This window comes from Triturus cristatus, chromosome 3_1 (assembly GCF_964204655.1).
Source record: "Triturus cristatus chromosome 3_1, aTriCri1.1, whole genome shotgun sequence".
NCBI lineage: Eukaryota > Metazoa > Chordata > Amphibia > Caudata > Salamandridae > Triturus > Triturus cristatus.
The window spans coordinates 125,832,281-125,847,716 of NC_140583.1; the positions used below are offsets into that span (position 1 = coordinate 125,832,281).

At 46.0% G+C, this 15,436-nt stretch overlaps 1 protein-coding gene across 5 annotated transcripts in view; it reads right to left on the reverse strand.

The window, feature by feature from the left end:
- The window catches only part of SHANK2 (SH3 and multiple ankyrin repeat domains 2), a 2,937,835-nt gene that overhangs the window by 1,079,354 nt on the left and 1,843,045 nt on the right, over positions 1 to 15,436 (reverse strand). The window lies entirely within an intron of this gene.

Here is a 15,436-nt window from a genome sequence, read left to right on the forward strand (position 1 = left end):
TTTGTGCCCCGCCGTCTGGCGGGGGCTGGGCTGCGAGTGCGGTCTCCGTTTGCTATCCTGATTTTGTCAGGCGTACTCACCCTGCCGTGCGGCATCCCAGAGTGAGTGGCCATCCTCCTACAACCGCCATGTCGCCTGCCCGTGCTCACCTTGCCTGCAATCTTGCTAACTCACCGGCAATCCGTGGTCGGCCATGCAGGGTTGCTGCACTGCGAACGCGGTTGGCCTTTTTCGGGCTACCGTCCAAGCACGAGTTCTTCGACCTGCTCTTCTCTGTCGATGGGGGTGTGCCCCGCAGTTCGATCCTGGGAGCCTTGCCACTGCCGCGGCCTTGAAACGCCTTCTCGCTGGGGTTGCGGCACCCTCCGTCTCCTGGTACCTCTCATGGTAGCTGGTTCCCTGATCTCCCCACTCGGCGCTGAATTCTGGGACGCGACGGTGACTCGACCGGCGACGCTGATCCCTGGGACGCGACGGTGACTCGACCGGCGACCCATTAGACGATTTGAAAATTGTTGACTCCGCTCCCCCAGCTCCCATGATGTGCAAGTGAGCTGCCCCAGGGGAAGTGTCACCTTATATCCCCCTTCCTCTTTTCCTATTGTTCTTGGAAGGGGGGGCAGGGCCTCAGGTGCGTTTCTCCGTGCGGCGCTTCCCGACGGCGGGAGCCAGTTCTGTTCCCTGTTGGGCTCTGGTGGCCATTATGGCGCCGGCCCATGAGGCCCCCTTCTGTGCCATACATGGAATTCAAACTGCAAAGCATGTAATAGCTGTGCAGATGCGCTGTCTCTATGGGTTCCCTGCAGTTGTAGGAGAATTAACCTATGAGTTTAGGGTGGTATTGATATGGTGATTCTTATGTTTTGGATGCATTATAAAAATGGCTTCCTATTTGTGTCCTGCATGGTTAGACCAGTACTGGTATCAGAAACTGCATATTATACCCAATGGTGGTAGTGTGCATGATGTTATGACCTGAGTATTTACCTCCTTGCTCTGTGGTATGTGTTTTCACAAGGTTTTCAGACATGTTCAACTTATAGTTATTTACTTTAGTGCATTACGTGGGAAGTCATGATAATTGTCTTACGGAAAAGTGATTTATAACTTGTGTAACGTGCAAGTATTTACTTAGTTGCATTACCTGTACTGCTATGATCACTGCTAGTGCGCAGTGATTTATGTGTTTTATATGCATTCTTATGACAAGTGCCTAGTGGCACTGTGATGTATGTGATTGTGGTCTAATATGTTTTTATGTATAATACAAAGAATATTTGTATACATCTTTGTGTGGAGTCTCTATTTGTGGTGTGCCTGGTGTGTCACCAGTGTGTGTGTGTGTGTTGCGCAAACGTTTTACACATTGCCTCTGGGATAAGCCTGACTACTCGTGCCAAGCTACCAAGGGGATGAGCAGGGGTTATCTTCAGTGTGTAACTCCCTTCCCCTGACTAGAGTGGAGGGTTATACCTGACATAGGTGCAGACCCTAGCCAATCAGAAACCCCATTTGTAACAATTCCAATTTGAGTTTTTAAATTCTACTTGATTGGCTCTTTTGCTTTTTTCAAATTCACCCTCATTCGACCGGACATGTTTTGATTGTTGTTTGAATTGTCGTTTCTACGTGGGGAAGTCCATCAAAACATGCAGTGCCAAATCACAACCGAAGTTAACAACATCTCTGGAAATACTCACAAAAAGACTCTTAGCTTGCATCTAATTTTCCTCTGAGTGCCGAACTCACACAGAAATGTCGAATATTCACTTCCATATGTAGCATCGCCAGTTTTTCCTACTGCTTTTTATTGCTTTTATTCATAGGAAACCCATTTTCTAAGTAACGCTTCCATTCCTACACCCGCGTGGGGGGTTTTCGTACACATTCCCACACTTTGTCAGCACTTTCTCATAGTTCGTTCAGGTGTCATTTTAAATGAGGTCAGAGTCGGTGCTTGTTTGAGGCGCTGCACTTTGAATTCCAACACAAGCACTTATATATCTGTTTTTATCACAGGGAAAAAGTGACATTCATTTCTCTTAGATCATTGGTTTATTACGCCGCAACTTACAGTAAGCTCAGCTATAGCCAGCTTTGACCGTACAACGAGACAAATACGTCTATTTCTACTCTTGGACTATAAAAGAGTGCTTCGAAGTGAGAGGGGAGTCTGCCTTGGAGTGGCCATGGCTCCCTGTGTCATTTGGAGAGGGCCAGAAGGGGAACAGAATCACCCCTCTTAGATAGTTTCATGCCAGGCCTACATTGCAACAGTGAGTGAGAATGATAAGTAAAGCTAACTTTCAATAGGGAGAGGTTAGAGATGCTTAGCACACACACCTTTCTTGAGAAAAGTAATTTTCAAAGTGCATTTTAAGTTCATTTGCTAAAATACAATATGACCCAGGCAGCCAAAACAGCAGGCACTTGCTTCGGACTCATGCGCTCTATCCGAAAGATCCTCCCGCTACTCCCTCCCCTATCAAGGAAACTCCTTATCCAAGGCCTGATCCTTGGTCGCCTCGACTATAGCAACGCCGTTTATCTAGGAGCCCCCGAATCCACTCTGACAAAACTCCAGCGCGCTCAAAATACAGCCGCCCGGCTCCTAATGAATCTTCCCACCAGAGCCTCTGCCAGACCAGCACTCAAGGCCCTACACTGGCTCCCGATCTGTCAGAGGATTGAATTTAAGGCCATGTGTACCAGCCACAAACTTCTCAACGGCCAAGGCCCTTCGATCCTGAGAGACATGGTCACTTCCTATAAAGCTCCCAGACTCCTGCGCTCTGACAATGAGCGTCTGGCCAACGTTCCGAGATTCAGGAAGGTGCGCACTGGTGGTCGACGCTTCGCAGTAAAGGCGTCCTCTGGATGGAACCTACTTCCACGCCGCTTGCGTCTTGAACCCTGCCACCTTCGGTTCCGCAAAGAACTGAAAACCTTCCTCTTCCCCAAATAGTACCTCCTCTCCCCCCCTGATCATTACTAGTCTTTTACAGCGCGGGGATGCCTCCGGGTCACCAGGCGCTTTACAAATCGTTAAATAAATAAATAAATAAATTCTGCACAGCTGCTAAATGTTCTAAATGTATAATTGTAATATTTCTGTATTTTCATTGTGGGTGTCTAGAAGACATCTCCAGACTTCTTTTAATCTTCGAGTTATTGTACATGAGATTTTGTGATAAAGCAGAGAATACTAAAAACCAAAAGTACCATAATGCATCGTCAAAACAGGGGTGGATTTACTCACATCTAGGGTCTACTCGGGTCTCTGATGCCCGGTGTTGCCCCGCAGCCACTTACCTGTGTGTGGCTGAGGACAGCCACAGGCACCGATGGGCAGTCATCGTCCCACACAGGGAGTAGCAGTGGCCAGCAATATGCTGCTTCACTCGCTACAGGCAGCAACAAGCACTAGTGACCCAGGCTCTTCAGCCCATACATCAATGGTCCAAACAGCAAATACAACATAGGTTTAGCTGCGGCCAAAGACTTTAGACCGTGATCACTGGAAGAGGACACTGTCTGTTCAATCAATAAAATACTTTATTTCGGTTCTTTAGCAAACCATAAAAGTGCGTATACAATATACAATACTTTGTCACAGAAGAAAAGAAAACCATACATTTCACCAAGTGCCAGTGCACAGGAGGAAATACATTGATGGTATGGGTACATAAAAAGGGCAGAGTTTCATGAATTAAACATTACTGGTCCAGACAGTTTCTCAGTCTGACAGATAACTTTAAAAACTCCTTAACGTGGAGGATACTGTCACTGTGCAAAAGCTGCAAATACAAGAGTGCCGGCCTGATTTGTTTAAAACCAAGTTTTTTTTAAAAGAGTTACTAAGTATCGCTTGCGTGGAAATTCATAAAATTTACATAAAAAAATAAAATGCAGCATATCCTGCGGAGACTTTCAGTCGCAGCCACAAGGCGCTGCTGATTTGTTAAAAATATCAGTCTTAGGTCTAATAAGCAGGTGATGGAACAGATTAAACCTAAATCTGGTCAGTAAGAATTTTTCATGTGTGGTCAGTGAACCTGCCAGGTATGGTTCAAGAGCCTCAGTAGTCTTTAGCATAACAAACTTCCTCACACTATGTTTCTGAAGCTCCACTTCTTCTCTCTGGGTCCACTGTCTGTTGAGTTACCCAGAAAGCACTGCCTCCTCCCGCACCCTCATGGTTCCTTCACTCTGCCACCTGACGCAAATCGAGACCTTAGCTTTTTCTTACAAGCACCAGTGCCGATTTTGTAAAAAAAAAAAAAAAAGTTAAGTGCCAGGGCTCTCGCCGGGAGGCCACCGCAGCTTGCAGCACACATTGCTTCTGCTACACTGTCAAAAATAGTAAAAACACAACTACCAATTATCACACTCCTACAAGTGTGACAATTCGGACTATTGCAGACCCCCCAAAGCGACAAGACTGGCTTGGGTGGCAGAAAATAGTCATTTGTATTCATTTATATTATATAGCACGTTGTATTAAAATAACGTATTAACATTTTGAATTAATATTTAACTGTTGTTGTGGTCATCTCTAAATTAGCCCAACAGTGCGACCTTGTGGCAGACTGTCACAAGCGCCGGAGTTGACAATTTTGTGCCGGTACCGAACAATGGAGACCACCGGCTCAAATTAGGCGCTGACGAGCACTACCTGAAGTGAGCTCTCACAGCATTGTAACTCTGCAGCCACCGGGGTAAGTCAATGGCCACTCTGCAGACGAGAGGGCCTCAGAGACTGGAAGCACTACGCCTCTGTAGCCACGGAGTAAAGTCGTGACTCATGTTTCTAATCTGTGACCCTTCAAGTGCTCCAGTGAGCAAGTGCTGTAGCGGATGGACCATGCTGCGGGGCTCAGTCACTCCCAGTAGCACTTTGAAACTCCGCCCTCAAGATATGTCTGTGGGATGAGCCTCCCAGGAATAGTCCAGAGCTCCACTCCTTGTTCTGGATTCACACCAACAGCTCCTATGCTGGGCTGCTGCTGGTGGGTGAGCCGTGCGGCCTGTGCTGCAGCAAGCATGTGGAGGGAGAGTGAGTGGCCAGCCCGGGCATCAAAGACCATCCAATAATTTGTTGCTAAAGCCATCTGTCCCTTTCAGTGCACATTCAGCCGCGGGAAATGAGCTATTTGAACACAGGCATGGGAGCTCAGTTTAATTTGCTCACCTGTAATTGCTTGGCCATCACAGTTATTTGTGGTGACATTGGGGAATTATTAAAATGCGTGACACTACCACGAAATGTGTGACACTTAGCAAAGCAGATTTCATGGACAGGTGTACAGGGGAACAAGTGAAATATCGAAACCTTTTAGTGTCTGTCACAGTAGCCAATTTTCTCCAAATAAGAATATTATTTATATGTGTATCAGAAAATTGTGTTTGATTAAAAAAATATGGAAGCACAGCAGCCAACTAGTACTAGCAGAGTTCATCTGATACAATGTGACACACTATGCGAAATTCCAATTGCTAGGAATGTTAGCAAAAATACCATTTATTGTGAAAGATGTTCCAACACATAAGACCAATCACTATTCCCATGGCCATTAATAGTCCATTAAAATTTCTAAGGGACTAAATTAAAGGCACCATATTCCAAAATGTAAGGGCTACTTGGATATTTCCATGTGGGGACACATTTTAAGGGCGCTGCACAAGCTCTGTATGGTGGCACCAAAACACGGTGTTCATGATGGCAAGCTACCTACTGTGCCGCTCAGATGTGTATGCTCTCGAGAGGCGTTTCCTGATGCTCCTCCAGGGGCCTAGCAGGTGCAGTGGCACAGGGGGCTAGACCAGGGGGGCTCAATGAGCCCTGGTACCTGCTGTATTTTACTACCCCAACAGCAGTAAAGGGGGGCATTCTCCATGCTTGCACCATGGCCCATGGCATCTTTTTTAAGTTACTGTGCTCATCGCCCTGGAGTTCTGGACGTTTCCAAGGGGCAGTTGTTGGCAGCAGACTCTGGCTTCAAGGGAGTGCCAACTGATGGGCAGTAATCGCCCTCAGCACACTGAGTTTACGGGCCCAGGCCTCAGAGGGGTGAGACGTCTCTTTGGGTTCAGATAATGCCATGATGCCAGCGTGTGCCTTGCTGCAGCGTGAACCCACACGTTGCATGGCCGTTCACACACTGTATGTGAGGGACACAGAGGGAAACCAATATCTCACATAAAGTAAAACATCATATTTCCTAAAAATATAAATTGCCTTGACAGATTTTAAACTTTCCCAAAATGCCAGCTCGCCATCACTAAATTTATTTTCACCGTTAGCCAAGTACGTAAACAATATTTCCATGCTGGCTTCCATATCTCACCACTGTTTGTTGAGCGACATTCAAATCCAATTTCTGCTTTACTGAAACATCATCATTGTCATGTAGGTTCCTACACCTCTAACGACATATAGCAATAATAGTGACCACATTCCTCATTATGCAAATCTGTTTCCAGTCTGTTCCAGTCTGTACAGCGCCTCTGTCATGCCAGCGCCTACCCTGCCCGGTTTAAGGATCACCCTCCCTGTTTTCTTTTATTAACCCATTCCTTACATTTAAAGCACCATTTGTGTGCACATTGCTCACTATATATCATTGTCATAGCAGTTTTCTCTGTGCCCCTCCTTTGTCATGCAAGCCCATGCACTCCCAGAATGCATGCTTGCTTTTGCAACACTGGTTTGTAAAAAAGACACTTCCGTGCAACTTACACACCCCATGTGCCATGGTAGATTACACCCTGCTTCTCTCTGATGAAGGAAGGTCCAGATTTCCTCCTTTTGGTACAACGCCATCACCTTTCTAGAGTCCACACTAAACAGCCACCCACGTAAAGCACCACTACCACTGCTTGTGTACGCAGGCATGCTGCCGGTGCTCACCTGATGCAGGCTGAAAAATGTGAGCCAAATGAGGGCAGCAGCAATTCCAAAACAACGGAGGGTCATTTGCAAAATGAAAGTATGGAAGGAGAAGCCAAGGTAATGCGATGCAAGAGACATTGACATCCACACAGCAGAAAAACCCACATGAAACGCGTGTGGATTCACAGATAAGGAGCACATTATTTGATGTGTTTACTGCCATCGTCGTAGTCCGTCAGATTTCCAATCTTGCACATCATGCCAGGCATTGAATGAGGGTAAAGAGGGCACAAGGTCTTTTTGCAATTTTTCACGTGTATTGTATTTCTACAGAGACACTTGTATGGGTATTGCACACGACTGAAAGTGTGTGGACATATCTGAATTTTATCATTTGGAATGGAACTAATTGAGTTTGTTGGGCACTGAGTACACATCATAGTGCTTAATTTGAGCCAGTAGATTACAGTGCTCAGCACCGGCACTTAATTATCAACACCGGCGCTTTTCATGAGTACCAGTTAAGGACACATTAATTTATGGGTAGATTAAGGGATTTGCCCAGAATCACAGGATGTTGAGCCGACGCCAAGATTTGAACCTAGTTCCCCAGCTTCCAAGTTAGCAGCTCTGGCCATTATGCCACATCCTCTCCTCACCTTAATGGTTAGTAGTTGGTCCTGTTTTAAGTAGCGCTAAATGGGACGGTGCAAGCTGCCTCCTGACGAGAGCCCCGGCACTTATTTTTATTTACAAATGAACCACTGACACCCCCAAACATGGCAGAGGGAGGTGGGGCAGAATACTGCATGCACAGATCGGAATCACGCCTCATCATACATATTAACGTGATGACACCATTCGGGATGAACCGCAATGAGATGTCGATGCACCTTTAAGAACGTTGGGTAACCTCGACCCGAAGCGCTCAATATCTCAGGATTACTCTTTTGTTTTTAATATACAGAGATTCCATCAGTCCCTTCAGATTGGGATGAGTTTAGTTCCAAGCTATTAATATATCTTTTGTATAAATTGGTTATAACAATTGTTTTTGCCTACTTGGTCTTGTGTGGTTTTCTGAGAAAAGGAATTAGGCTTTTTCCGAGATACATTACTTAGGGTGGACTTTGATCAAATGTAAAAAAAGCATGACATCTTTTATTTTTATTGGAAATAGAATAATCGAATTGAAAGCTTTTGTGTTTAGGACTATCGTTTAAGTTTCATTATTTGTGGTCTGAAATGCTTTTTGACAAACAATGTTTGTAACCAGTAATCTAGATTGTTCTGCACATTTGGGTGCTTTTCAGGAACCAAGATGTCTGTTTAGTCTGTCACGATTTTACAATATGTTCACTGGTTGATGGGATGTCATGGGGTCAAGATCTTCGTAAGGTGGACATGTGTCAGTTTCTCTTCATTGTCGCAGTAGAAGAAATTGTTTTACAGCAATATAAATATAGTAGATAACTCAGTGGTGGTTACCACTGGGCAGATATAGCTAGGATCGTGTTTCCATAGGAAATACATTTCCTATGGAAACATTTCCAGGTTGGGCCAGGGCCTGGGGAGATGAAGCATTGATTGTTTATAATGGGGAGGAGGGAGTGCTTGGCCCCCCTGCACAGGCCATTTGTGGTCCCAAGGACCCCATCCACAGGTGCCCAAAGAATTTTGTAAGGGGAAGGGAATGTGGCCCCCTCCCCAGGGCATTTTCAGCCCCGGGGACCGAATCCCCAATGGCCTGCAGTATTTTTAAGGGGAGGGAGCGCCTGGCCTCCTTCCCCAGGCAACTTTCAGCCCTGGGGACCCCATCCCTTGGGGTCTGCAGCATTTTTAAGGGGAGGAGGTCAGTAAGGCTTGCCTCCCCGAGCCTCTAAAACCCTAGAAACTCGACCCCACCAGGGCTGCTAATCTTCTAAAAAGATAGGAGGCCCAAGTGCCTCCGCTCCCTGAACTATTAAAGGCCTGGGGACTCAATCTCCTGGGGCCTGCTATGTTCTAGGGAGCCCACCCTGGGACACATCAGTTTCCCTGGCTGTACCAGCACAGGCAGGGAAACTTGTGTTTGCTCCCATCTGGCTTTCAAAATGCTGAGGCCAGTTGGGGGCAGCCTTTTGATCTGTTTCCCTGCCCACACTGATGCAGGCAGGAAACCAGATCAACAGATTGTTCTCGCTCAGAGAGGGCAGAAGAAGTAGCTGCAGACGGGAGCAATGCCAGATTCTGCAGAGGGTAGGAGCTGGCTGGTGCCACAGGGGCCCATGGGCTCCCTCCGCAGGGCCCAATATGTGTTCGGTGGGTACCCTGTGTGAGCATCGGGGCACCCACCTGAAAATTATGAGGGTTGGGGGGAGGCCCTCTCTCTTCTAATATATATATTTAAGGCCATAGGGGATTGGTTCCCCACGGGGTGATAGGCTCAGGGAGGGGTCATGTGCACCCCTCCCCTTTAAAATAAGAAAAAACAGCCCTGGGGCCTAAAAAGGCTTGGGAGGAGGAGCCATGCTTTTATACCCCTAGGAAAGGAAGTTGCCTCATGGGGCCACCATCTATATTGCAAAAGAACCAAGGATCACAAGGGAAATGGCCACCATCTTAATTTGGCCAGATAATACCCCAATGATCCTCTTCAAGAATTCTGGGAAAGGGAAAGAACTATGATGACTTACAGCGTGGCCTCAAGGGAGAGGATTACCAGATACAACCCCAGTGGGCTTACCACTGTGAGGAACTGCCCACAGATTAGTTCACTTTATACCATTTATCTGACACAACAATAACTACCATAGAGCTAAATAACTTAAATACTAGCAATAGTTTGCTGTCACAGGTGGGCAGCAATGCATTTAAGATCAAATACCCCCTAACTTATCCAAAAACGTCACCAAGAACTACAAACAAATTACTCAGCAACACTCGTTATCGCTCACATCTGATGCCTACTTCTGTGGCAAAAATTGAGCTTTGTTTAATGAATTAATTTTCTTCACCAGCAGAAAAGCCCAATGAAGGAGAGCTATAGCATCTATGTTCTGAATTAACACACCTAAGAAAACACCACATGGAGTACATGTCACCATAACACCCTCACCGGCCTTCAAAGATGAAGCAATCATCTCCATTTACAATAATAGGAACATTCTCATACAATCATCTGACCGGAATCTCAAGAGGTTTGGCGAAATCTTCATGAAGATTAAAAATACAGTCTCGAACACTGCCTCCATTGATTCTACAAGTCCACATCTCTCCTACCTCTCCAAGACTGAAACACAGGCATCAGCCAGTCACATCTGTATACAATCTCCTATGCCTCCTTGCAACTTTTCTCTCTACTCTAACACTGGAACCATCCTGTTGGCCCCAGATCCACATTTCCTAGTGAGGATTCTTGCCCTTCCCCACAATCCACTTATCTGACCTGTCTGTTCCTTTAGACTACAGAAGGGTGGGAACCTCTTCCCACTGTACGAAAACGATCTCCAGCCCCAACCCAGAGATTTTTAGGGATTATATTCATCCTCCGTCAATCAAGGGCGCTCCCTCGCCTACCCCATCCGTTACCCAATTGACGACCCATTCTACCACTTTGACCCCCAACCTGTTCGCACTGACCTCCAGTATATATAGTAGGCCCATTTCTGTCACACCTATGAGACTATCTCCTACCCCTTTTCAAGTTATCAGCTCTAGTATCCACTAGCCCTCATCCTCCAACCACTACACCTACGACACCTCTCAACTCTTACGACCCTTCCGGTATGGTGAATATGTTGCCCTCCCCAGAGAGAACACACTTGCCTCCCTTCCCTATGCCGCACCATACTCCCCTCTATATAGTTGACCATTCTTCAACTGAGGACAAGCTAGCTGATCTCAATCAAGACCCTAAGCTAGTTAAAGCCGAATTTCCAAAACCTTTGACATATCACTTTGAAGCTAGAGAAGCTTTGCAATCTTAACCTGACCACCGGGATTAAAAGAACACCACACTCCAAACTACATAATTCACTCACAAGAATGTCTAAAAACTTCCGGCAGGGGACATTGATTATTTAGTATTTAGTGATCTTGCATTGGCGGTCTGGACCTCACCTCACTCCCTCCTCTGGACCCCAGAGGGTTACAAACCACTTATCGGAGGCTAAATCATATATCAGTAGAGTTAAGGACCCTGTCACTTTCACCACACAATATCTAAACAATTCCCTCCAACACGCTCAGAGAACCTAGCTTCAACCATAGAATCTTGAACCAGCACAATCTATTACATGTCCCTATGCAGCGGCGGCTCCTTCACTAGGGCGGAGGAGCGTCGCCCCATTGCTTTCTCGCAGTGCGAGAAACCCAAACATAAAATGGTAATAACTTTTAGTTATTACCATTTTATGTTTGCTTTGCGCTTGCGGCTGGGCGGATGGGTGGGGCTGCTCTGCTTTTCTAACAGGGCAGGAGTGTTTTGCCCACTTCTGAGTTTGCAAAGACTATTTGGTCGGCCCTCTCGGGCCGCCCAAACCAGTCATGCACACTCTGTCCTTCTCCATGCAGGCTGCTTTGAAACCTGCATGGAGAACATGCCCACCCCACTTGCCCCCTGACTGGGCGCCGTCCCGACCAATCACAACTCTGCATTGCAGCATTGTGATTGGCTTAGGGGATGGAGCCTAGCTGCCTGCTTCCTGTTTCTGTTGGAGGCAGAAGAGCAGGAGCAGAGAAGACGCGAGGCCCGGCGGAAAGGTACGTTTATTTTATTTCTTTTACTTTTTTATTTCCCCGCAACACCCACAATTTACTCCTCTGGCGAAACCCACCCCCCCACGACCCCTTGCGCCTGCCCTTCCACCTGCAAACAATACCGGCTGCTACTGTCCCTATAACACATCAAGAGACACTAGTATTCAATTCTCATATCATGTCCTTGCTTCTTAACTGCAGGTCTGCAGTAAGACACACAGCTGACATCACTGATCTCATCCTCGCTCATGACCTCTATCTCTTAGTCTTAACGGAAATATCGCTCAATCAATCCTCCTCACCCATTTTAGACATTCTTGTTCCACCCATCTATGACATCATCAGATTGGATAGATCTGGAAGAGTTGGTGACAGCATTGCATGCATCTGCTGCTCAATGCGCACCTTGAAACCTGTGCAAACTGCTGCATTGTCCTCATGTGAATACCTAGGTAATGAAATATGAACAAAGACAACAAGTCCATATGCAAACGACACATAATCTACCACCCCGGGGTAACAACGTATTTTCATTGAACAAGTAATGGACACCATCACCTCCAACGCAGACCAACATACCAACCAGATTTCCTTGGGGATTTCAATATACACTGGAATGACTCAAATGACCCCATATTGAACACTTTGAAGGCCTTCCTCTCAGATCGCAACCTTACCCTGATATGTAATGGCTCAACACACTATAGAGGCTCTACCCTCAATCTAATCATTGCCAAGGACAACATTACACATCTGGATGCCATATCCCCGTGATTGGTCAGCTCACTACCTTAGAAATCATGGAGAATCTCGCTCTCCTCAGCTCAGCTCAAACACCTTAGGTTGACAATAAGCTCTTATAACAAACTCATCCAAAGGTCTAAAGCAGATTGTTTTAGAGCGCAACTAGACAACACTACAAACAGACCCCAAAAAACTATACGAAAATGTCAAACAACAAACTATATGCCAATCTAACCACCATTCGGTAGTCAATGGGTCACTGCCCAGTAGAGCTGAATTCTCTGCCAATTTTATTGAAAAAACTATGAAGATTGAATCAGAACTGCAACTCGCCTCTCAGGGCCTACTAAGCCAGGTCTAGCCCAGTCTTCTCCCAATACAGCCCCTGGTGAGATCACCTGTTATTGGCTATACTACAAAAAGCAATGCTACTTGGAATGCCTTCAAATTTCCAGGTGAAGAGGAGATACTTAACACACTATTATCAATAAAACCCTCCACCCACTTCATTGATTCTCTTCCTGCCAAGCTCATTAAAGAAATTAGATCTTCCATATTACCACTTTAACTAAGATGGTAAATGCATCTCTCTCTGAGGTCATCAAGTTGCCGATCGCGAGCGTGGAAAATAAACCTCCCGGCGAGATTCTCAACACGGGGAGGTCAGGTTTCTCATTGGGAGTGGTCGTATATGCTCGCGACCGCTTGCGATGAGAAACTACCAGTCCACGTTGAGAAAGCTGCCATTTGAGTACAAATCTACTCGAGCAGCAGAAAACGACCACTTGCACTGTGCAAGATGCCGTTTGCAATGATTGCACAGTGTGGACAAGCATCCGGCACTGTGCAATCATTGCGAACAGCATTTCCCTACCGCACTACGCATTTTGCGTAGCTACGTGTAGCGTGCGTAGTGCGAAGTGCACTTCGCGTAGCTACGCGTAGCGCTACTACGCAAACTACGCACAGGGTTAGTGTTAAATTGGTTTGCCTCATTCCTACATAACAGAGCTCATAGAATCATAGACAACCAAACCCTTTCTGAGTCTACTCCAGTAAACAACCTTTACAACAAAACTTTTACAACGCGTGCAGTTACATCGCGGATTTTACAACGAACGCGATGTAACCACGCGATGCCATTACAACGCAAGTCTTTACATCGACTTGCGCTAGATGGCGTGCTAACATTACAAATAGTGTAGTTTACTATCCCAACACCTTCCCTACTGTTAAGTGGACTGGAGTTGGAATAGTAAATTACGCTTTTCTAATGTTAGCACGCCATCTAGCGCAAGTCGATGTAAAGACTTGCGTTTTAATGGCATCGCGTGGTTACATCGCGTTCTTTGTAAAAACTGCGATGTAACTGCACGCGTTGTAAAGACACGCGTTGTAACGTCATACATCCGTCTACTCCGGTCTCAACTGAGTGCCCCAAGGATACATGCTCTCACCCACATTATTTAACTTGTTCATGGAACCTCTTAAAGAAATTCTGAAGCAATCTAACATTAATTACCACATGTACGCTGATGACACACAGTTGTACTAGAAAATTTCCTCAGCCAAAGATATCAAAACACTCATGTGCACCCTACTGAAAACCCAATAATGGTTAAGCCGCAATCACCTTTTGCTCAACACTCAAAACAGAATTCCTTTTGCTCCCCCGTCACACTCACTCTGCCCCCATAGAAGAATGGCTCAAACAACTTACAGCTCTCCAGTGCGCCCCCCACGTAATTGACTCCACTAGATCACTAGGTGTAAAGTTGGACAAACACTTGAATATGCAAGCTTATATCAGTGCAACCACCAGAGGAGCCAATTTCCAACTGAAACCCAAAACGAAACTCAAACCATTTTTGCCCCAAGATGACTTTCAATTAGCAGTCCAATCCCTAGTCATCTTCCGATTAGATTATAGGAGGGTGACTCTTGCAGGCCTACCCAAAGTTAGTCAGGCGCCGCTAAGGGCTACACTGAACTCAGCAACTAGGCTCATCACTGGCTCCAGAAGATTCGACCACAACACACCAGACCTAAGACCATTTGAAGCAAGGATTCAACTGAAGATAGTCTGCATGACAGGCAGGTTGTGCTTTAAGCAGCGCCAACTTCCTACTGTTTATAGCACGGAAGTTCAACAAAAAGAAAACATACAACCACATCTACTCCAGTATAGCCCCCAGAAAATGAAACGCACTGTCTTCGGAAATCAAGTCAAACCCCTCGATTACCTCCTTCATAAAAGATGTCAATAAGCTTATGCTGAACATATTTCTCCAATGGAAGCCTGGACGCCCTTCAGCTTGACTGTTTTTCCTGTGGGCATCTCCAGAACCTGAATCTGCCATCTGTCTGGTGTAATAATACTGTATTGCTGCTTGCTTCTTCCTTATTACATCTCGACCTGCATCTACAACTTGTCTGCTATTTGTACTTTTTGTACTTGTACAGCGCTCTGATACCCTGATGGCTAATGTTTGCGCTATATACTCCTCAACTAAAATGCAAAGAAATGAAATAAATACTGTCCTTGCCCTATAGGACCTCACTCACAAGCACTCCGCCCCTCCACTCATGATATTCACACATTACACCTGATCACTCACCCCATCGGCCTTCTCAATGCACAGAATCTCACCCATCGTCCCAGATGGTTGACAACCTGGACACGCAAGTACCTTGCTAAAACCATCTTACTGCCAACACCTTATCGCCTACTTCCAACCGTACTCCAATGGCTATCCCACATAACAAGGAGCTCTTTTGTCCACACACAGACCCACATACAATACAATACCTGAGTCATGCCTTTCCACTAGAGTCTTTTCTTTCTAATTATCCTACATTAAGAAGACACTTAATGCTCTCATTGCTACACCCAACACATGTCAACACAAACTTAGTTCATCTCCATTCTGGTCACTGCTTCTGCTTTCTCTCTGACCTATTCAGCTCCCCCCCTATCAAGTCAATGATCTTTTCACTTGAATGCCTTTTCCTGCCTCGCAACATGATTCAATCAACCTCTCTTCTCTCATAGCTATCGCC